The sequence below is a fragment of the Triticum urartu genome, chromosome 6A (assembly GCF_056163025.1).
Source record: "Triticum urartu cultivar PI428250 chromosome 6A, HENAU_Tu73, whole genome shotgun sequence".
Classification (NCBI taxonomy): Eukaryota; Viridiplantae; Streptophyta; class Magnoliopsida; order Poales; family Poaceae; genus Triticum; species Triticum urartu.
Window position 1 is genome coordinate 330,469,566 of NC_141878.1, and position 23,293 is coordinate 330,492,858.

At 48.5% G+C, this 23,293-nt stretch overlaps 1 long non-coding RNA gene across 2 annotated transcripts; it reads left to right on the plus strand.

The window, feature by feature from the left end:
* Positions 1 to 550: 550 nt before the first annotated feature.
* On the plus strand, positions 551 to 21,027 carry LOC147965155 (uncharacterized). Of its 2 annotated transcripts, none has more exons than XR_015608167.1 (3): positions 551 to 1,125; positions 1,380 to 1,461; positions 11,346 to 21,027. It is a non-coding gene; the product is annotated as an uncharacterized LOC147965155 (long non-coding RNA). The 2 variants fall into 2 exon arrangements; XR_015608168.1 differs by having other exon boundaries at positions 552 to 1,125; positions 1,385 to 1,461.
* The last annotated feature ends 2,266 nt before the right edge of the window (positions 21,028 to 23,293 follow it).

The following is a 23,293-nucleotide window of genomic DNA, read 5'->3' on the forward strand; positions in this document are numbered from 1 at the left end:
CCCTTTGAACAAACTTTGTTACAAAATAAACTCGATGTAAAAGTATTTCACGATCTGGCCCTTTTAGCAACGCCACAGTCCGCGGTGTTTCTGTCCAACATAGAAACGCTGAGGTAGCTAGCGTTTCTGACCAAAGAAGAAACACCGATGTAGCTAGCGTTGCGGACCAGATAAGAAACGCCGAAGACGCTGGCGTTGCAGCCCATCATAAAAACGCCAATGACCATGGCGTTGCTGCCCTTTTTCATGTGCATGTGGAACGTGGATGAACAGCCTAATTAATAAGGCTAATTAATTATGACCAAAGAGGGTAGCAACGCCATGGTTTCTTGGCGTTTTTATGATGGCCAGAAACGCCAGCGCCTTCGGCGTTTCTTACCTGGTCCACAACGCTAACTATCTCGGCGTTTCTTCTTTGATCAGAAACGCTAGCTACCTCGGCGTTTCTTCTTTGAGCGGGAACGCCGCGGGTATGGCGTTGCTAAAAAGGTCAGATCGTGAAATACTTTCACGTCGAGTTCATTTTATGACAAAATTCGTTCAAAGGTCAGAATAGTGATTTCGTCCTCACCACCGCCCCTCTCCGCCCGGCTGGCGCACCGGCACCGCCATCTGTCCTCGCAGATCGGGTCGTGGATGGAGCTCGCTCATCAGGATCTCACCTCCCCCTCCCCTTTCTAAGCGCTGTACATTCCCGTCGCCATCGCACCTCCAAGTGGGCTCACACATCGGCGGCGGTGGTCAGAGGAGGATTGGGCGGGCCGCCGGGTGCGTGGGTGCTCTGGATCCGCCGGGTGCCGCCCCTCACGTCGCTCCATCCGGCAGCCCCTCCTCCGACGACCACGCTCTCAGCGCCTCTCCTCTTTCTCCCCCCAGGTTCCAGAGGAGCAACAACAAGGCGATCGCCTTAAACGCCACCTCAGCGGAGGTGCTCCCCGTTGTGGAATCCCTCCTCCCACCCCAAGCCACCGCTCGCAGTCCACGCCGTCGAGGATGGAGCCGTGCACGCATGGGTCGCTGAAGATCCCTTGCTCAGTGAAGGCTGGGTCGCAGCCAGATTGCTGGTTATCGCCCTGGACCTCCTCTGTGTTAGGCTACCACCAGCACCTCGACCTACCCCTACCCGTGAGCCTCCTCCTCCCGCTTTCCTGTCCTTCTTTGTTCTAAACTGATATGTATTGGATTTGAATCTTCTTGATGAATATGTGTTGTGAATTAGGAACCCAATTTAGATGTACAAATTTTGTGATATACGTAGACAATTAGCACATTGTGTGCGTGCATATTTCTATTGCTGCTCTTTTCATTTACATTCAGTTGCTGCATATTTAGTGTTTCGAGATTCAAAATATTAAGATAAACTTGGCGAACCTTTTTAGGACAGGTCCAAAAGGAGGTGCAAAGCAGACTATGGTCAAGTGATGCCATTTCGTGCTTCTGCCAACTACCTGAAGCTATCAGGTTAGTTCAATCTATACTTATGTATCTGTTTGAGTTAATTCTATTTTGTTTGTGATGTACTGCCTTTTGCCTAATCTTTCATTGTCATGGGGTCTAAAATTACAATCTGCAGAGTTTTAGAATTTTGTCCCTACCAGCTATGGTGATAAGTGATTGTATTGCTTAATCAGAAGTAACTCTCACTTATTTAGGACTTAAGGCTAGCCATTGCCGCTAGCCTGTGCTAGTTCCCAGTTCCGGGAAGTAAATCAGAGTATTTGTTTAGTGCCTGTCAGTAAAGACAATCATAATTGATTAGTCTTTAAAACCTGCATATGAGATTGTTTGGCCGGTGTTTGGCTGAGCATTATGCTTGCACCATTTGAATATAACTTACCTGTATTATACACACTTTTGTGCAACTTGATGCTGTTTTTTTTTAAAATGCAATGCAATCCCTTTGAACCTCGGTTGCAAACAATCCATATTTTAATTAGACTTATTATTCCTTTCAGAATCAACTAGGGGAGGAGCCGGTGCAGTAGCAAACAGAAAATACCAAGCATTAGATATCTGGCAGAAGCTATATAGAAGTACACTATTCTTGAGAGTATCATACAAAATAGGATCGTATTTAACCCATTTTTGATATGTTCTGATATGGAACTGAACCCACATAAGGTTACTTTAACCAATGGAGAGTATACATGAACGGTTCTGTATAGTTAGTAAAACTTGAGATATGTTTGGGCTGCTACCTGAAAAAGCAGGTATTGAGACTGGCCCTATGCGTAACGCCACCTACAGAAAGACTGAGCCTATATTTTCCTCATCCATGAGTGTTCCTGAGATCTGTTGAACAACTGGTCTGCATCTCTATTGTGTCCGGGCCATTAGAGATTGGATTTGACACTGCTTTCGTTTACTGACCCACCTTCGGCTCTGTTTGGGCCCCACCGATAGCCATGCCCCATCTGTACATGTTTTCGTTTTCTTCAGGACACTTGTGATTCCTTTTTCTGTTTATAGCCATGTGCTAGTTTGACACTTTACTTTTAACGAGTGTATACTCAATGAAATGGTTGGCGTTAGCAACAACCAATGCAAGGTAGTCTTGTTAACTGGTTCGAAAATTATTACTTACTCAGGTAAGTACATCTACAAAACAAATGCAGAGAGTGTCTACAAAACTGTTGTTCAACCTACTTGGGACTTAGTTGGCAGAAAGCATATACCTAACAATGGATTTTCATGGGGATCGCATACAAAACTGTTGTACTAGGAAATGCATGACGCGGCATGGGGATCGCCATGAAGAACTGCCAAATCTACAATTGGAACCAAAATAGTATTTTGCAAAGAACTGAACTAGAACAGGCTAGCGGAACTGGAAACTAGAACAGGCTAGCAGGGATGGCTTTTTATCGCTCATAATCGTCGATGCCGTCCGATACGACATGTAGGTCACCATGAAGAACCGTCAAATATACAATTGGAACCGAAATAATATGTTGAAAAAACGAACATAATGAAGCAGGGCAACTTTGTATCTGTTATATTTGACAGAGCAACCAATGGCCTTTACTAATCAGACAAAATATAGGCACCCTTGGGTAAGTTTACAGGTCAGTTGGAGGGCCAACAAGCATCGACAAGCCAATGTCCCAACATTTTTATGGTGAAATGGGTAACATAGGTAGACAGAGAAAAACGTGTTTTTGATTTTTCGTTGATCAGTTCAATCGGATCCAAGAGTCTAAAGCGAAATAACTAGCAGCATTATATAATCCAAAATGGAAGCAAAACTTCAGATTTAATGTTTAAGCTTATCAACTACAAAACATCACCATTGCAAATAGAACTGGAGTAAGAGTAACAAATTCAGCGAGGTACAAACATTAAGTATTGTGGTATTCTCACGGGGGGTGTGAGACGACATATGCCACAAGGTGGCTTCGTGTGAGGGCAAGACTGCTGCCGGAATATCCAGGGACGGTGTGAGGGCAAGACTGCTGCCAGAATATCCAGGGACGGGTTTGCGAGTAGCACACGCTAGTTTACCCAGGTTCGGGGCTCTCCGGAGAGATAACACCCCTACTTCTGCATGTCTGAGTATATGTGGTATATCTGTAGTACAGAGTGTTCCTAGAGCTATATCTAGATGAGTGCTATATGCTACTAGCCTCATGTATGTATCTGTGGCCGGGATGAGCAAGCATGCTCTAGTGGCCGAATGAGTGTGTGCTCATAGGTGTGTTGAGGATGGATGGATGACTAGCTATATATAGTGTGTAGTGGGCATGGGACATGGCGTTGGTTGTAAGCTACCTTGGGTAGCTTACAAGCCAAGCCATGTATGGGGCATGGTGCATGTCATGCTTGTCCCCTGGGCACTTTATAGAATAGTGCCAAGGGGACATGTACACTTTAGATGATGGCGTCGCGGTACAGCTGTCTCGTCTGCGGTATGGCCGTCCCGTCGAGGTCTTGTCGGTGTCGGGTCGGGCTGCAGTCGGCTGGTTGGCGTAGTCGGCAGCCGGCTGGTTGGCGCAGTCGGCAGCCGGTAGTCGGCAGCCGGCCGGGCGGAGCAGTCGGACGGGGAGCCGACAGGAGCGGTCGGGCAGTCGGACTGAGGGGCTTTGCTAGCCCCGATGTCTTGATTTATTGTCTCGCCGTCTTCGGGGTATCCGTGTCCAATTACTCCGACAGTAGCCCCTAAGCCTCCGGGCAACTTGGCAAAGTTGGGCGGAGGTTTTTTGGCAAGTGTTCATGGAAATGATCATGAAAAAGACAAAGTTAGTCCATGCAGATATATCAAATGTTTGCTTTTAGCATTGCAAGTTTTATGCGGAGGGTGCCGACTCGGTTTCGTCCGAGCCCCCATAATCTTTTTCGTGTTCCCTCCGCTTTTTGGCTTATGCTCTTGCTTGCCGGGCAGCCGCTCTGTGATCTGTGGCTGAGAGTGGGCCGCGAAGTGGAGTGTACAGTTCTCAGAGTCTGGGAGCAGATTCAACAGAGTAGATACTTGTAAAGGAAACGGCTGGATCGGCCGATCCGTTTTTCTTCCCAGACGTTTTTCGCGTGGGTGGCCTCCAGCGTTCACTCTTGCTAGTCGGACAGCCGTTCTGCGGTCTGTGACTAAGAGAGGGCCTTTGGTACCACGCACGGTACTAAGCCGTCTGCGGGAACTAACGTCTCAGGCCAAGCAGCCAGCCCCTGGGCCAACTCTGGCTGGCACCGGGGCGAACAGTGATGCTACTGTGATAAAATGTGGAGACAGCCCCCGAGCATCGCTCGGGGTTATCCGTGCTTGCGTGGTGCAAAAAATATGCGGGTGAGGAGCTCACATTGGTTTTCGCGTAGCCGAGGCAGAGTTTGCCGAAGACAGCCGGCGTGGCTCAACGCTTGCTGAGCGAGCCGGCGCACCCGCTGGGTGTAGTCTTTGAGCCTCCGGGTGCTCGAAGGGGTCCCGGCCGGTCAGGCTCGACTGGCCAGGCGACGAGGCATCTTGCAGCGCCTATTTTCTTCTTTTTCTCTTCTGCCGGCTGCTCGGAGCCGGACAAAACTCTTCTCTTGTCTGCAATCTTCGCGGGGGCGCGTCAGCGCACCCGCTGGGTGTAGCCCCCGAGATCTGGGCCAACTGCTGAGTAGTCGGGCCGGATCTCCCGGCAACTACTATGTCTTCTTCTTCGCAGGGGCGCGTCACCGCACCCGCTGGGTGTAGCCCCCGAAATCTGGACCGACTGCTGAGCAGTCGGGCCAGATCTTCCGGCAACTACCTTGTCTTCTTTATTTTTCTCTCATAGTAGGTGAACGTATAAGCTGCTCTGTTTTTTTTCCAGCAAGCAGGCGACAGGCAGTCGGCCGTTGACTTGGACAGCCGGCCCTTTCTTTCTCTTCTCTTTTTCTGTCCGACTCCACGCGGGAGCCGGACCCTTCTTTCTTTTTTTCTTTTTTCGATGGGGAGCCGGCCTTGACTTTTCTAGCCAGCCCGTACACGCGCAGCCGGCCTCCACCTCTTTTCATCAAGCCGGCCTTGTCTTTCTCTTCCAGACGGCCATTGGGCAAGCGGCTCTTTTTCCATCTTCTCTACATGAGCGGCAGGCAGGAGTGGGACGCAACGGAAACCGACAACCGAGTCGCGACAGAAGCCGGCAGGCCGGGTTGCGGGGGAGCCAGCCGGTGCGGGCGAAGCCGGTAGGCCGGGTTGCGGGCGGAGCCGGCTTGGCACGCGAGGAGGAGCCGGCAGTGTGGGTGCGCATAGAGGAGCGGGTGACGCGACAGGAGGCTGGCTAGTGTAGCCAGCCGGGTCGGATGGGCGCGAGATCGGATGCGGCCGGGCTCGGGGTGGCGACCCGGAGCCGGCGCAGAACGGGAGCGCAGATGGCAGGGGAGCCGGAAGCGGCAAGGCTCGGGGTCGAGGCGGAGTAGGGCGCGGAGGAGGTGCGGGGCCGGCACACGGTCGTGGTCGTACGCGGAGGCACGCGGGGACGGGTGCGGGGGTGGAGCCAACCGGGGGAGACGGAGCCGAGTGGCGGGGCGGCGTGGGCGGAAGCCGGCCTGCCGTTGCGCGCGAGCGGGAGCCTGGAGCAGGGGCACAGAAGCTGGCCGGGACGCGCGGAAGCCGGCCGATGGACGGGGCCGGACCTGGCGTTGTGCTGCTGGAGCCGAGGACGAGGCGGAGACGGCCGGGGGCGAAGGCGAAGCCGGCGAGACGAGGAACACGGCCGCAGGCGGAGCCGGAGCCGACCGGGCGGCTGAAGCCGGCGGGAGCGAAGCAGGCGTCCGGGTGTGGGAGCAGCGTAGGCGGCGGGGCTGGGACCGCAGCCGGCTCGGGACTAGCGAGCGCGAATCCGGCGAGAGCAGGTGGCGATGCGGGCCGACGCCGTATGTTGGAGATGGCGAGGCAGAGGAGCGAAAACAGGCGTGTGAAGCCGGGCGGCAGGCGCGGAGCGCGTGCGAGGCGGCGCGGCAGGGGAGCGGCGAGCCGGCCACGGGGTGAGCGGGATCCGACCGGACCCGCCGCAGCCGGCGCGGGGGCGGCGGATGCGCGGCAGTCGGCCGCGGCGACGCGGGCGGATGTGCGCGAGAGGCCAACGTGGCGGGGCGGGGTCGGACGGCCGGGCTCGGCGGGCGACACAGAGCCGGGCGCGAACAGCAGTGGAGGCGCAATCGCGGGCGGTCGGCGCAGCCCGGCGGAGGCGGAGCGCAGCCATGCCAGGGCGTCGCGCTAGAGGAAGCAGCGCGGGCGTGTGTGCAGATGGGAGCAGCATATGAGCTAGCGGCCAACACACTCGTGTCTAGATGATGTTTGTCTTGCTAGTGTATGACTGTTGTCTGACATGTATCTGGCTAGTAGTATCTGGGATATGGTTTTGGTGGTGCATGGCCATGGTACAGGAAGCGTACGAGGCATGTATAACCAGTGTATGGCTAACATTTGACCATGGTTTGACTTACATCTAGCTAGCTTGTATGGATGATATATGGAGTGGCCAACGCGCGTTTCGACTGGAGCAAGGCACAACGCGGACGGGAGTAGACGTGAGCGACGCGGCACGACACGCGCACGGATGTGGCCGGCCGAAGCGAGGAACCGCGCGCGCGGATGAACAGCCGGCGTCGCAACGGTGGTGATGACGAAGGCGGCGAGGCCGACGACGAGGACGCGCCGTCCCGGGTGGCCGCTCCGGGGGCGGGTCGAAGTCAAGCCTCCGAGCGTTACCGGAGAGACGGCGCGACGCCGCGGCGGTGATGGCGAAGATGGTCCCGCCCGGACTGCGAAACCAGCGGCAGCGCGGTAGCACCGCCCCACGGTGGGCGCCAAATGTCGTGGTATTCTCACGGGGGTGCGAGACGACATATGCCACAAGATGGCTTCGTGTGAGGGCAAGACTGCTGCCGGAATATCCAGGGACGGGTTTGCGAGTAGCACGCGCTAGTTTACCCAGGTTCGGGGCTCTCCGGAGAGATAACACCCCTACTCCTGCATGTCTGAGTATATGTGGTATATCTGTAGTACAGAGTGCTCCTGGAGCTGTATCTAGACGAGTGCTATATGCTACTATCCTCATGTATGTATCTGTGGCCGGGATGAGCAAGCATGCTCTAGTGGCCGAATGAGTGTGTGCTCATACGTGTGTGAGGATGGATGGATGGCTAGCCAAGCCATGTACGGGGCATGGTGCATGTCATGCTTGTCCCCTGGGCATTTTATAGAATAGTGCCAAGGGGACAGGTACACTGTAGATAATGGCGTCACGGTACAGCTGTCTCATTCGCGGTATGGCCGTCCTGTCGGGGTCTTGTCGGTGTCGGGTTGGGCTACAGTCGGCAGCCGGCTGGTTGGCGCAGTCGGCAGCCGGTCAGGCAGAGCAGTCGGACGGGGAGCCGACAAGAGCGGCCGGGCAGTCGGATGGCCGTCCTGTCGGGGTCTTGTCGGTGTCGGGTTGGGCTACAGTCGGCAGCCGGCTGGTTGGCGCAGTCGGCAGCCGGTCAGGCAGAGCAGTCGGACGGGGAGCCGACAAGAGCGGCCGGGCAGTCGGATGGCCGTCCTGTCGGGGTCTTGTCGGTGTCGGGTTAGGCTACAGTCGGCAGCCGGCTGGGTGGCGCAGTCGGCAGCCGGCCAGGCAGAGCAGTCGGACGGGGAGCCGACAAGAACGGCCGGGCAGTCGGACTGAGGGGCTTTGCTAGCCCCGATGTCTTGATTTATTGTCTCGCCGTCTTCGGAGTATCCGTGTCCAATTACTCCGACATTAAGGGTACAACAACATGGCATGTTCGCCTTTAAGGGTACAACAACAATATGAAAATCATAAGTTAACGTTGACAACTTTGCATTACCGTTTGTAGGTTGTATTGCCACCACAAGTTGATTCAGTGTGTGCCCATGCCACACTTGCCACATCGAACCTTCTTAGGGGGTTTCTTTGGTCCATCATTTAGCGGACAAGACACCTTATAGTGTCCATGCTCATTGCATATACTACATCTGCGTCTAGCAGGAGTTTTTCCGCCGGAGCTTGGAACTTTGGACTGACGAGATGCAGTAGCAGTTGCACTAGCGAAACGGGCTGCAAGAGGTGTAGTTGATGCAGATGCCATCAAGCGAGTTGTCCGAGCTTCTGAAGTTTCCACGGGCACGGGATCCTCGTCGAACCGGTCCTGCCCATCATCCCCGGAACCATCAAAGCAAGACTCTGGTACATAGTTATCTTCAGAGCTGGAGCCGTCATTCTGATCTGGTAGTTTCAAGCACTCACAATCTTCAGTAAAATGATCTTCTGATCCGCAAACAGAGCATGCATCCTTAGATTTTTCCACCACACGCTCAACTACCGACTTCATTCTCTTTGATTTGGGGCGGCCACGCGATGGTCTCTTCTCTGGATACAGAGCTATAACATGATCAGCAGGTTGAACATCACTGAAGTTGGGCACATTGGGATTTTGTGATGCAGCCTTGCTGTTCCCAATCTTTGTACTTGGCTGACTAGTCTCAGATTTGGAAGCAGCCGTGGCTTTCAGCTCTTTCTCAAGCGAGAGCAACTTCTGGACTGCGTGATTGAAAAGCGACACTGATAGGTTACCTTCCTTCACCACCTGCAGTGCACACACGTACAAAATATTGTGCCTGAAAGTTTTGGAAACCCCAATGTCCGAGTCTCTCTGATAATTCTTGATATGATCAGGTAAAATGTCCCGGGCATCTCTAGTCCACCGCTTCATCACATAATGAGTCGGAAGGCGAAGAACACCAACATGAATCATTACCTAGTGAAATTCAATAATTAATAAGGAAAAACAAAACGAGGTACAATATGAATATATGTACTTACTCTCAGAGCGTGCCGGCAGAGAAGCCCCATGTGCTCATACATGGCACACCCACAGTTGTAAGTGTCGCTTTCTCGATCAACCATAACCACATAGCTTACTTTGCACCAGTGTGCACGGCTATCTGAATCAACATGTTGCACGACAACGCGGCCATCCACATTCTGACCTTTCATGACGTAACTGCCTGCCTCATACAACTCAGCAGAAAATAACTTGAACACAGCACGAGTATAGACCTTGGAGGCGTGACGCTCGATGGGCACATTGCTATGCAACACCTTACCATCCTACAGACCAAAATGCATTCAGTAAGCTAAGCACGCAATTTTTATTGCTAGTCAGATAACTTATGAATGTAATTATTTACTGTACTGTCAAGAAGAAAGAAGAAAACCTTTTTTGTATGTGCCATTTCAAAGTCCTCTTCTTCGCAACGAGAGGCTATTAGTTCGTTATACTGCATCACAAATCTGTTGAGCGGTGCTGATAGCGATACATAAGTTTTAAGAACGTTAATCATGCACTCATTCCGTTGTGTGCTTGACATTTTGGCACAAAAGTTAGAGCTAAGATATGGCTTGGCCCATTTATCCCTGCAGTGAAACACATCCTGCATGTACCTGTTATCTTGTAGTCCCTAACTAGAAACCAGAAACTGCCATCCAGATTCAAACTCCTCGACAGTCATCATCTCGTTGGTTAGATAGTTGAAATCTATGCTGAATGGTGTACCTTTCTTGTACAAGGTCCCAAGTTTCTCCTTGATGTTTTTCATCACGTGCCGTTTGCACCAACGGTGAGCAGTAGAAGGCATAACACCAGCAAGTGCACGCTCCATCTGCAAGCATTGATCTGCAAAAATTTCTAATAAGAGATTTTGCACTGACATGTATGAGCATATTGAACATATAGATGCGTGAAGCTAGCCATTTAAAAAAATATACCTGTGAGAATAGTTTTTGGTGTTTTACCGCCGTTGGCACCAAGGAAGGTTGCAAAAGCCCACTTGAATGACTCTACAGTCTCCTCTCGCAAAACAACACAATCGAAAAGAGTAGACTGATAATGGTTGTTGGCACCTACAAAAAGCCCAACAGGCATCTCATATAAATTGCTCTTGTAGGTTGTGTCAAATGTCAAAACATCACCAAACAACTAGTAATCAGCACGGCTCTTCGAGTGGCACCACAAGAGACCAGACACTCCTTTCTATGTCGGTCTTAACTGAATAGAAAAAATCAGGGTTCTGGGATTGCATTGTTGCAAAAAGCTCAAGCATCTTGGCGATGTCGTCCTGGCTAGCTTCATGTGCAATTGATGCGCAAAGATTTTTCAGACACCTCTTGCCGAATGAGACTTCTTCAGCACGCCCATGGATGTCAGCCATGACCCCAAACACCTTGTTAACTTGCACATTGTTTGAACGAATATGTTTGCTGAGATATCTCATCGAAGAATCAATTGCATCATGACATTTCCAGACTTTTTTCACACCAACCATTTCTGCCAGCTCATGGTTGTGAGTCAAAACAACTCGAGAGAAAAACCAGCCATCATTGGATGTCCTCTTCACTCGAACCATTGCTGGGCATTTGGTCCGCGCGGACCTGGTGTTTCCTATGTTGCTCCGCCCCTAGACAAACAAGTAACAACTAATTTTAATATCAAATAATTAGTCGAGCTCGCTAGTTGATCACACTAGGAAAAAAGTTATAACTCGAATGGCACAACAAGGATACCTCGCACGAGCAGAGGAAATCCTGATTAGTCTTGTATCCAGTTTTCTTTATCTCGTACTTGTTGTCGTGTTTAATACCGAAACCCATCTCCCAGGAGTATGTGTTGTAGAACTGATAGGCTTCTTGTTCAGTTGAAAATATCACCCCTTCAGCGGGCTCAAAGACGATGCGTGAACCTCACTCAGCGGCTTTATCGAAAGCTCTCCTGATGTAGTTAGAGCCATCTTCTTCAGGTTCTAGGCTATGACTTTCCCTGGCCCGACCCCTGAACAAGCATCTGGACATTTTTGTCAAACAGTTTATGATAAAAAAATAATTTTTTGGCAGATTAAACACCTTTGGCGTCGCTGGTAGCCCTCTGAACAGCCATCTTCAGCACGCTGCTCGCGACCACTGTTTGTCGGATGTGGCACAGTGAATGGAGCAGAGGAGCAACAGCCGAAAGCAGCTTCAAGATCGATGGCACGAACGTCCCTACTGTTTTATGCGGATTTTTCAGGTGATGTCAAGAAAGTTTTCCACGAAAGATTAGTTAAAATCTATGAACATTTTTGTTTACCTTTCGTTAGCGCAGTATGGATCTGAGCTGGACCCTTCGTCATGCTGCGTGGCAGCAGATGGCATCGGTCATGGAAGAGCAGATCGTTTCGACGGCCGGCCGTCCATCCCCGGCGTGAGATCGTAGGGAGGTTGTGTCTCACGGGCCCTTGACAATATTTAGCATGGTGTCAACGCAGTTTCGTAGGAAATTTTGATGAGTTGTTAATTGCTACGTCTTGAGCTTTTGTTGGTTTTCCCCGAAGAGGAAGGGATGATGCAGCAGAGTAGCGTAAGTATTTCCCTCAGTTTTTGAGAACCAATGTATCAATTCAGTAGGAGCCTACGCTCAAGTCCCTCGTATCTGCACAAAGCGATAGCTATTCGCAACCAACGCGATTAGGGGTTGTCAAGCCCTTCATGGTCACTTACGAGAGTGAGATCTGATATATATAATATTTTTGGTATTTTTGGTATAAAGATGCAAAGTAAAAAGTAAAGGCTAAGTAAAAAAGCAAAGCAAGATTAAAGTAATGAAGATTGATATGATGAGAATAGACCCAGGGGCCATAGGTTTCACTAGTGGCTTCTCTCAAGAGCATAAGTATTCTACGGTGGGTGAATAAATTACTGTTGAGCAATTGATAGAATTGAGCATAGTTATGAGAATATCTAGGCATGATCATGTATATAGGCATCACGTCCGTGACAAGTAGATCGAAATGATTTTGCATCTACTACTATTACTTCACTCATCGACCGGTATCCAGCATGCATCTAGATTATTAAGTTAAAAACAGAGTAACGCCTTAAGCAAGATGACATGATGTCGAGAGATAAATTCATGCAATATGAAATAAACCCTATCTTGTTATCCTCGATGGCAACGATATAATACGTGCCTTGCTGCCCCTTCTGTCACTGGGTAAGGACACCGCAAGATCAAACCCAAAGCTAAGCACTTCTCCCATGGCAAGAACTACCAATCTAGTTGGCCAAACCAAACGGATAATTCGAAGAGACTTGCAAAGATAACCAATCATACATAAAAGAATTCAGAAAAGATTCAAATATTATTCATAGATAGACTTGATCATAAATCCATAATTCATCGGTCTCAACAAACACATCGCAAAAAGAAGATTACATCGAATATATCTCCACAAGAGAGGGGGAGAACTTTGTATTGAGATTCAAAGAGAGAGAAGAAGCCATCTAGCTACTAACTATGGACCCGAAGGTCTGAGATAAACTACTCACACTTTATCGAAGAGGCTATGATGATGTAGAAGCCCTCCGTGATAACGGCCCTCCTTCGGCAGATCTTCAAAACAGGCTTCAAGATAGGATCTCATGGAGACAAAATAAGCAACAAAGCATCATAAGGAAACTTACTATCAACGGCGGAGTCCTTCGAGGCAAGAAGGTCACCACAAGTTTCCGAGATGACGCCGGAGTTCAAGTTCGAGGAGTTCAAGTTCGAGGCCATTGCTAAGAGCGGCTGCACTCCGTGAGCCCGTGTGGTGTTCAACCACCCAGCAATAATGAGATGGGATAGACCAAAATGGAATGGGGGAATCCTGCCTTTTCAAATCTCTGTCTGTCAAACTTTGACGTTTTGTATAAACAGATGGCCGCATTGAACGATGGTAACAGTTTGTCGTTTCTGCTATCCACGCTTCGAAAGATTGAGTCTGACCTTCCTACTTGTGAAAACCGATCACGAGACCCTGTATTTGACCCTGCTGGTTCTCAGCTCTGACACAACAGAGCTAGCTCCACAAAAAACATAAGCTGTCAGAACTAGCTGTCATGCAACATCGCTAGCTACGAGAAACTAGTTCAGAGCACTAGCTGATGTGAAACAACGCAAACTCCAATCGAAAACACACCGAACTGCAACATGCCATTTTTTAAATTAGATTAGCAACTATAAATAGCCCAAGTTCGCAAGGATAGAACAAGCTCTACGAACCGGCTTTTCGATTAATTTTTTTAGGAAGGCTTTTTGATTAGATTAGCATCTGACCGAGGACATGGTGAACTGGGCTTGAAGAAGAGAGAGTCCAAGAGAGAAGGGCGGGATTGGGGTTGTGTGTTAGGTGCTCTCTATGGAAATGATGTCATAGGCTTTTTGTGGGCCTTGTAGAGCCCCCGTGACCCCTCCGACGCGCACCAAGCCAACTAGAATAAAACAAACCGACCATGACAGCAACGGCATGCGGAGCATTTTCACAGATTTCTTTAAAAGTAAATAAATGCACAATCATGGTTCAGTTAAAAAAATATCAATTGGTATGAAATTGTTTGACTGGTATGAATTCTTTGACCAATACATATTGCGTCTACACGTACAAAAGAATAACAACAACCCTATTTGACACTAATTCTATGCCATGTTCATTTTTATGAAATTTTTAAGGACTCGAGCTCATCCATTATAGACTTGTTTTTATACAATGCAAATTGTAGGCCTTGACCCAAGAAAGTATTTTGAACATTTCAAGAAACCAGCATAAACACGTAAGACACATAGTTTTCCAAGCACCGACATGTGCACATAGTTTTTTTTATGTATAAGGGTGTAGGCAGTGCAACGTCCACAGTATAGAAAAGGTTCTCGTCCACATGTAAGAAGGTGCCTTTACGCGGTATGCATGGTTCTGACAATATAAAATAGAGGTTTCCAAAGAACCGGTGTGCCACCCTCCCGGAACAGGATTAATTTTTGGACCTGTGTCAGGCTTGCGGCGATGGCTTTTTATCGCTCACACTCATCAATGTCCTTTGATACAACATGGTGGTCACCATGAAAAACTGTCAAATATACAGCTAGAATCGAAATAATATTTCCAAAGAATCGGCGTGCCACCACCTCGGAATCGGATCAATTTTTGGATGTGTGTCGGGCTAGCACCGATGGCTTTTAATCGTTCACACTCGTCGAGGCCGTCCGATACAACGTGATGGTCACCATGAAGAACTGTCAAATACACTATTGGAACCAAAATAGTATTTCCAAAGAACCGGTATGCGACCCTCCTAGAACCGAATCAATGTTTGGTTGTGTGTCGGGTTAGAGGTGATGGTTTTTATAGCTCACACTCGTCGAAGTCGTCTAATACAATAAGGTGGTCACCATGAAAAGCTGTGAAATATACAATTGGGGACTATTTTTTGCATGTGTGTCGGCCTAGCGGCGATGGCCTTTTATCGCTCACACTCATCGAAGCCGTCCGATGCAACATTGTGGTCACCATGAAGAACTGTCAAATATACAATTGGAACCGAAATAATATTTCCAAAGAACCGGTATGCCACCCTCCCGGAACCGAATCAATCTTTGGTTGTGTGTCAGGCTAGAGATGATGGTTTTTATAGCTCACACTCTTCGAAGTCGTCTGATACAACATGGTGGTCACCATGAAAAGCCGTCAAATATACAATTAGGGACTAATTTTTGCATGTGTGTCGGCCTAGCGGCGATGGCCTTTTATCGCTCACACTCGTCGAAGTCATCTGATACAACATGGTGTTCATCATAGAGAACTGTGAAACATACAATTGGAACCGAAATAGTATTTCCAAAGAACTGACGTGTCACCCTCCCAGTACCGGACTAATTTTTGCATGTGTGTCGGCCTAGCGGCGATGGCCTTCTATCGTTCACACTCATCGAAGCTGTCCAATGCTACATGGTGGTCACCACGAAGAACTGTCAAATATACACTTGAAACCGAAATAGTCTTTCCAAAGAACCGACGTGCCACCCTCTTAACTGAATAAATGTTTGGTTGTGTGTCGGCCTAGCGGTGTGGCCTTTTATCGCTCACACTCATCGAAGTCGTCCGATGCTACATGATGGTAACCATGTAGAACTGTCAAATATACAATTGGAACCGAAATAGTATTTCCAAAGAACTGGCGTGCCACTCTCCCGGAATCGAATCAATATTTTGTTGTGTGTCAGGCTAGTGGTGATGTTTTTTTATAGCTCACACTTGTCAAAGTTGTTTGGTACAACACGACGGTCACCATAAAGAACTATGAAACATACAACTGGACCCGAAATAGTACTTCCAAAGCACCGACGTGCCACCCTCCCGGTACCGAATTAATTTTTGCATGTGTCTCGGCGTAGCGGCGATGGCCTTTTATCGTTCACACTCATCGAAACCGTACCATGCAACATGGTGGTCACCATGAAGAACTATCAAATATATAATTGGAACCGAAATACTATTTCGAAAGAATCAGCGTGCCACCCTCCTGGTATGGAACTAATTTTTTGCGCGTGTGTCGGCCTAGCGGCAATGGCCTTTTATCGTTCACACTCACCGTAGCCGTCCGATGCAACATGGTGGTCATTATGAAGAACTGTCAAATATACAATTGGAACCGGAATAGTACTTCCAAAGAACCGGCGTGCCACCCTCTCGGAACCGAATATATGTTTGGTTGTATGTCGGGCTAGCGGTGATGGCTTTTTATAGCTCACACTCGTCGAAGTCGTCCGATACAACATGGTGGTCACCATGAAGAACTGTGAAATATACAATTAGAACCGAAATAATATTTCCAACGAACTGACGTGCCACCCTCTTGGAACCGGATCAATTTTTGGATGTGTGTCGGTCTAGCGGCGATGACCTTTTATCACCCACACTCGTCGAAGCCGTCCGATGCAACATGATGGTCAGCACGAAGAACTATTAATTATACAACTGGAATGGAAATAGTATTCGAAAGAATTGGCATGCCACCTTCCCGAAACTGGATCAATTTTTGGATGTATGTCGGGGTAGTGGCGATGGCCTGATACCGCTCACACTCGTCGTAGCCATTCGATCCAACATTGTGGTCACCATGAACAACTATCAAATATACAATTGGATCCGAAATAGTATATCCAAAAAACTGGCATGCCATCCTCCCAGAACGAGATAAATTTTTGGATGTTTGTTAGGCTAGTGGTGATGGTCTTTTATCGCTCACGCTCCTCGAAGCCGTCTGATACAACATGGTGGTCACCATGAAGAACTGTCAAATACATATTTGGAACCGAAATAGTATTTCCAATGAACCGGCGTTCCACCCTCCTAAAATCGGATCATTTTTTGGATGTGTGTCGGGCTAGTGGTGATACCTTTTTATCAATCACACTCGTCGAAGTCGTTGCTACAACATGATGGTCACCCTGAAGAACTGTCAAATATACTATTGGAATCAAAATATTATCTCCAAAGAATCGGCGTGCCACCCTCCCGGTACGGGATCAATGTTTGGATGTGTGTCGGGCTAGCAGAACCCACCTATATGGTTTGCAAGGAACCGATGTCCCACCTCCACGGAACCAGATGACGTGACACAGAGGGAGGACGTGGGTTCATCATGAAGAACCGTCAAAACTACATTTCGAACTGAAATACGATTTGCAAGGAACCGACGTCCCACCTCCACGGAACCGGACGACGTGCCACGGAGGGAGGAGGTGGGTGCGTCATGAAGAATCGCCAAAACAACACTTCAAGCTAAAATACAATTTGCAAGGAACCGTCATTCCACCTCCACGAAACCAGATGACGTGACAAGAAGGGATGAGGTGGGTTCATCCTGACTGTCAAATCTACACTTTGAACCGAACTACGATTTGCAAGGAACAGACGTCCCACCTCCATGGAACCTGACGGCTTGACACGGAGGGAGGAGTGGGTTCATCATGAAGAACCATCAAAACTACATTTCGAGACTAAATACGATCTGTAAGGAACAGACGTCCACCTCCGTGGAACCGGACGACATGACACAGAGGGGAAGTGGGTTTGCCATAAAGAACCTTCAAAACTACACTTCGAACTGAAATACGATTTGCAAGGAACCGACATTCCACCTCCATGGAACCGGACGACGTGACACGGAGGGAGGAGGTTGGTTTGTCATGAAGAGCCGTGAAAACTACACTTCAAACCGAAATACAATTTGCAATGAACCGGTGTTCCATCTCCATGGATTCGGACGACATGACACGGAGGGAGGAGGTGGGTTTGTCACGAAGAACCATCAAAACTACAACTGAAATACGATTTGCATGGAACCGACTTCCCACCCGTGGAACCGGATGATGTGGCATGGAGGAAGGAGGTGGGTTCGTTAGGAAGAACCTTCAAATTACATTTCGAACCGAAATACGATCTGCAAGGAACCAACGTTCCATCTCCACGGAACCGGACGATGTGACACCGAGGAGGAGGTGGGCACGTCATGAAGAACCATCAAAATTACGGATCCGGTCATCAGCACCTGTGGGTGTCGTCTGCCAAAAGGTGTCGCTGCCTCCACCACCATCGGCTGACACCTCGCCGCTCCCCCGCGACTAATGGATCCGGTCATGAACACTTGTGAGCGTCCCCTACCGAAAGATGCCACCGCCTCCACCACTACCCGCTGACACCTTGCCCCGTCCCCGCGACGTGTGGAACCGACCATCAACACCTGCGAGCGTCGTCTGCCGAAAGAGGCCGCCGCCTCGACCACCATCCGCTGACACCTCGTCGTGCCCCCGCGACCGATGGATCTGGCCATCAGCACCTTCTAGCGTCGTCTGCCGAAAGAGGCCGCCGCCTCGACCACCATCCGCTGACACATCACCGTGCACCAACACCTGTGAGCGTCATATGCCGAAAGATGTCGCCGCATCGACCACCACCCACTAACACCTCGCCGCGCGGCCACGACCGATGGATCCGGCCATCAGCACCCGCGCCCGTCGTCTGTCTAAAGATGCCGCAGCCTTGACCGCCACCCGCAGACACCTCACCGTGCCCCCGCAACCGACGGAACCGTCCATCAACACCTGCGAGCATCGTCTGCCAAAAGAGGCCGCCGCCTTGACCACCACCCACTGACAGATCACCACGCCCCCACGACCGACGGAACCGGCCATCAACACCTGCAAGCATCGTCTGCCGAAAGAGGCCGCTGCCTTGACCACCACCCACTGACACCTCACCACGCCCCCGTGAACAACGGATCTGGCCATCAACACCTACGAGTATCGTCTGCCGAAAGAGGCCGCTGCCTCGACCACCCTGGTGACACCTCGCCGTGCCCCCGCGACCGACGGATCCAGTCATCAGCACCTGCGAGCGTCGTCTGCCGAAAGAGGCCGCCGCCTCGACCACCATCTGTTGACACCTGGCGGGCTCCTGCGACCAACTGATCCCGCCATCAACACCTGCGAGCGTCATCTGCCGAAACATGCCGCCGCCTCTACCACCACCCACTGACACCTCATCGCGCTCCCGCGGCCGACGGTTCCGGCCATCGGCACCTGCGAGCGTCGTCTGCCGAAAGATGCCGCCGCCTCGACCACCACCCACCGACACCTCGCCGCGCCCCCGCGGCCGACGGTTCCGGCCATCGGCACCCGCGAGCGTCGTTTGCCGAAAGATGCCATCGCCTTGATCACCACCCGCTGACGCCTTGTCGCGCCCACACGACGGACGGATCTGACCATCAACACTGCGAGCGTCATCTGCCGAAACATGCTGCCGCCTCGACCACCACCTGCTGGCACCTCCCCCCCCCCCCACGCGACCGACGGATCTGGCCATCAACACTCGCGAATGTCGTCTGTCGAAAACCACCTCTACCTCCACCCGCTGACACCTCACCGCACCCTCGCGATACGGATCCGGCCATCAGCACCTACAAGCGTCATCTGCCGAAAGCCACCTTGCCACTAGAACCGTGGCTCCGCGACATGAATCCTCAGCACGAGAGACGGAGCGACGCAGACCTTGCTTCCACCTTCATTGCTATAATAATTTCTTAATTCTTGCGAAGACCCGTTTGACCAGACACTAGAACTGGCATCAACTGAATAATTGTGTACATTCATCAACTCTCTTCCCTCCGACCCTACTTATCATTTTCTGCACTTCAAATCTATATTCTAGAAGAACTGTTAGAAACTAAAGTGATGCCAAATTGTATCGTATTTAATTAGACGAGAAAGACCCGTTAGCAGGGACAGAGCCAAGATTTAAACAAAGACGGGGTGAAGACGTCAGTAATAAAAGTCTAATAAAAGAATGTGTATATACATTGCATTCTTATGGTATATAAAAAACTGTATTGTAATATAATAGAAGAATTGCAATTTATAATACAAAATGAAAGTACGGACCATGACTCTAAAAACATGAAAGGTCTCAATAATTTGTTCAAAACTAAAGTAGGCGTGTCTATCATATCTTCTTAATGTTTAATTTTCTGTAGTTTAGACTTTTACACATACCCTTCTCATTGCCTTGATGCCAATGCCGCTCATGCCGCTCATGTGGGTCATGCGGCCTTGCAGTTGGAGCCTTCCATCGATGCTTGTGTTCAAATTACACCCCTTATTTGATTGTATAAATATTTATATCTGGATTTCTTCATTGTTTTATACGTACAATACATGCTGATTTTTTCTAAACCTCGTCACCGGTTGCTTCGAGACTTGGTGAGAAGCACATGGGTTGGCTCGTGGGTGAAGCACGAGTCATAGAGATTTCACCTTCATAGGAGGATCTTCTACAAGCAGTAGGATGCCAAAATAATGTTTGGCAGAGGGGCATATAAGAGACCACATAACTTCTTGGTATAGAAATAATTGTAGATCACATAGAGACGCATGGCCGGTCATGGGCTCGTGGCACCCTCATCCTTGCCACACGTGAGCCTCCACCGGCGAAAATTCACTTCCCCACGCACAGAACGAGATGGGCATCCAGCCTTGTGCACTACTAATGCCTCAACTCTCCCCAAATTCTTCCATGTGAGGTCAAGAGGCTCCATGTCAACTCTCCTGCTAGATGCAGCCGGGCCCGACTCTGTTCGAAGATGGATTTTAGCACCGCCACCAGCACTGCATCGAGCTCAATTCCCCCGCTCCCTCTCTCTCTCTCTCTCCAGTCCACCACCGTCCCTCACCAAATCATGAGGCTAGCCGACGAGCGCACTCCCGCGTCAAAATCCATGGTGGATCCACAACAAGCGGAGCAGAGGCACAACGGCGAGCAGGTGGGTGGCCAGTACGTCAAGCGATGGCGACCACCACCGCCACGGTGGATGGCTTCTGCTGGATTTGGCCACCATGGCAACATTATCCTCTTCTACGAGTGCCTCATGGGCATGTTTGCCTCCAACGAGCAGAGGACGGCCATGAGATGAGGGCTGCAGGCGCCCCTCTCCCAGTGGGCTAATGCTCTGGAATTTTTTTTGCATGTTGCGGATGTGAGAGGCTGGTTTGGTGCTTTGATTCGGTGGTTGCCAATCTTTTCTGTGCTAATTAGTGGTTTTTCGGTGCAAGTTTGTGCATGGGTTAGCGCTAAGTTTTGTTTCATAGTTTTGTACGAATTTACAGTTAGAGTTTGTGTTTACTTGTCTCAAACTTCCTATCATGGATCAATGAACATATTTTGAAGAACTTTGATGGGATGGAAATCCGTATGTAATTTAGATTTATTCTGAAGAACTTGTTGTATATCAGCGAGAACCGTCGACGAAAATATGAAGAAGTTCCTTGGGCTGTATATTGAATAGACTTTCTACAAATGTGAACTTTTTCTGGACCGTAGTGTTGGCTATGGTGGGTTATAGAGCAGACACGGGAATAACATTGCTTGGTGTACCGACCACACTTTCAAAGCGGTAAAACGGAAACAGCGAAACATGAAACGGGATCTAGCCAGAGAGAAAAACAATCTGGAAACTTTTGATGAGCTCGCATGTGACAGCCGCATGGGGACATCCATCGGGCCTAGTAATTGGCAGGTTTGGTTCAGAACTTTACCTGAGTGTGGCAGACCATGGTCAGTCAGAATAAGGGAGGAAAATAAAGCAAAGAGAGAGAAAAAGGAACCGTTGGGAAGCAAAGGTTCGGATCTTGATGTACCTACCTACGGTTCTGATAGTTGTGGTCTCGGTACGTTCGGATAGCAAATCTCATTCCTCGCGAATTATTCTTGTTAGTCATGTTCTATATGATGTTAGTGTAATTTAGAAATGTTTTTAGCAACTAAATACCCGTTTTAAATAAGAATCAAGCTCGTTGGCAGATTTTGCTCTCGGGTTATGATGAAATTGCATTTTTTGCAATTTTACTGCCTGAGTTGTTCGACCTGAACTTCTCCGAGTGTTAGGTTGAACTTCCGCCAACACTGTCTAAATGGGGCTTGCGATATACCGTTGGAAAGCTATGGGCACTAGTATCATGACCCAAGTTAAATTTTTGGCAAAATGTAAGCGGTTCAAGAGCAGTTTTGAAAACCATTTTTTCTTCATACAAAAAACGTAAATCATATTTTCGATCGCATTTCTAAACCGTTTAGTGGAATAAGGCAAATAATATGGTGTTAGAAAGCTGCTGCAAAACCGCTTCTTCCACATGTTGAAAGTTTCTCTAATTCCCTACGGTTAAAGAGTAATTTGAAAAATCGTAAAATTTCACAAATCGAACAGCCGAGTTCGTATTTTTGGTGTCATTTCTAAACAGCTAATCCAATTGAGGCTTATGAAAATGCGCTATTTTTCAAGTAGAATTTTTTTTCTAATTTAAACGGTTTAAGAGTAATTTTGAAAACGGTATAAGGTCCACCGAGTTTGTATTTTCGATCTATTTTTTAACCGTATGTCCGAATGCAGAAAATGATATGGCATTGGAAAGCTTGAGGAAATGCGAAACTTTTTAGTATATATTGTTTCTCCCAATTCTTTACTGTTTTAAGTCAATTTTAAAAATGGCTAAAAACGTATTTTCGCCGTAATTTCTACAAACTTTATCGGAATGGGGCAAATAATATACCTTCGAAAAGCTAAGGATAATTTTCATGTTGATGGTTTTCTGTAATTCCTAGCCGTTTTCAAGTAATTTCGAAAATGACGAGATCATTCGTTCCGCCTTTATCACGAAACAGATTCTTCGAAAATGCACCACATGAAGAATCTGAACTTCTTGGCATGTCTACTTGAACTTCACTCTGTTTTTCACGTGCTTTTTTTGCTCGTAGGTCTCCATCCACTGCTCGTAACTCTTCATCCACTCACCGGAATTGGGCAAGTAATATACCGGTGGAAAGCTGATGTAAACACGCAACTTTCCTGTGTTGATCGTTTTTTCATACTTGCGATGATTTAAAAGTTTTTCATCTGAAATTAATTCACTATTGTAGTCAAACTTCCTGCTGTTTTCACATTGAACTTTTGTGACGTATTTTCGTTTGTAATTCTCATCCATTCGTCCGTGTTACACAAATGCTATTCCTTTTGTATAAACCACTCTCACAATAATTTTTTTAACTTTCTCCGACGGAGAACTTGAACTTATAACAACAAAACTTTTAGACTTGTCTTTTTTATTCTTTTTAATACAAAATGCACACCATGTAGTACATGAACTTCTGGCAGTTATCAATCTGAACTTTTCTTGGTTACGTGAAAATATCTGAGTTTTTTTTATAAATATTAATCTGAATTTCTTAATCCTTTTTTATGAATTTTGAAGCGCTCTATTTTTAAAAGTTGAACTTGTTGTTATTTCATTTTTGAACTTCTTGTTTCCACTCTTTAGTAACGAGGAAGATCTGAGTTTTCTATAATCATTGAACTTCTCCATCTTTTTAATATGGACTTCCTGGTTTTTTCTTAATACTTTTTATGAAATTTTGAAGCATTCTATTTTTAAAAGTTGAACT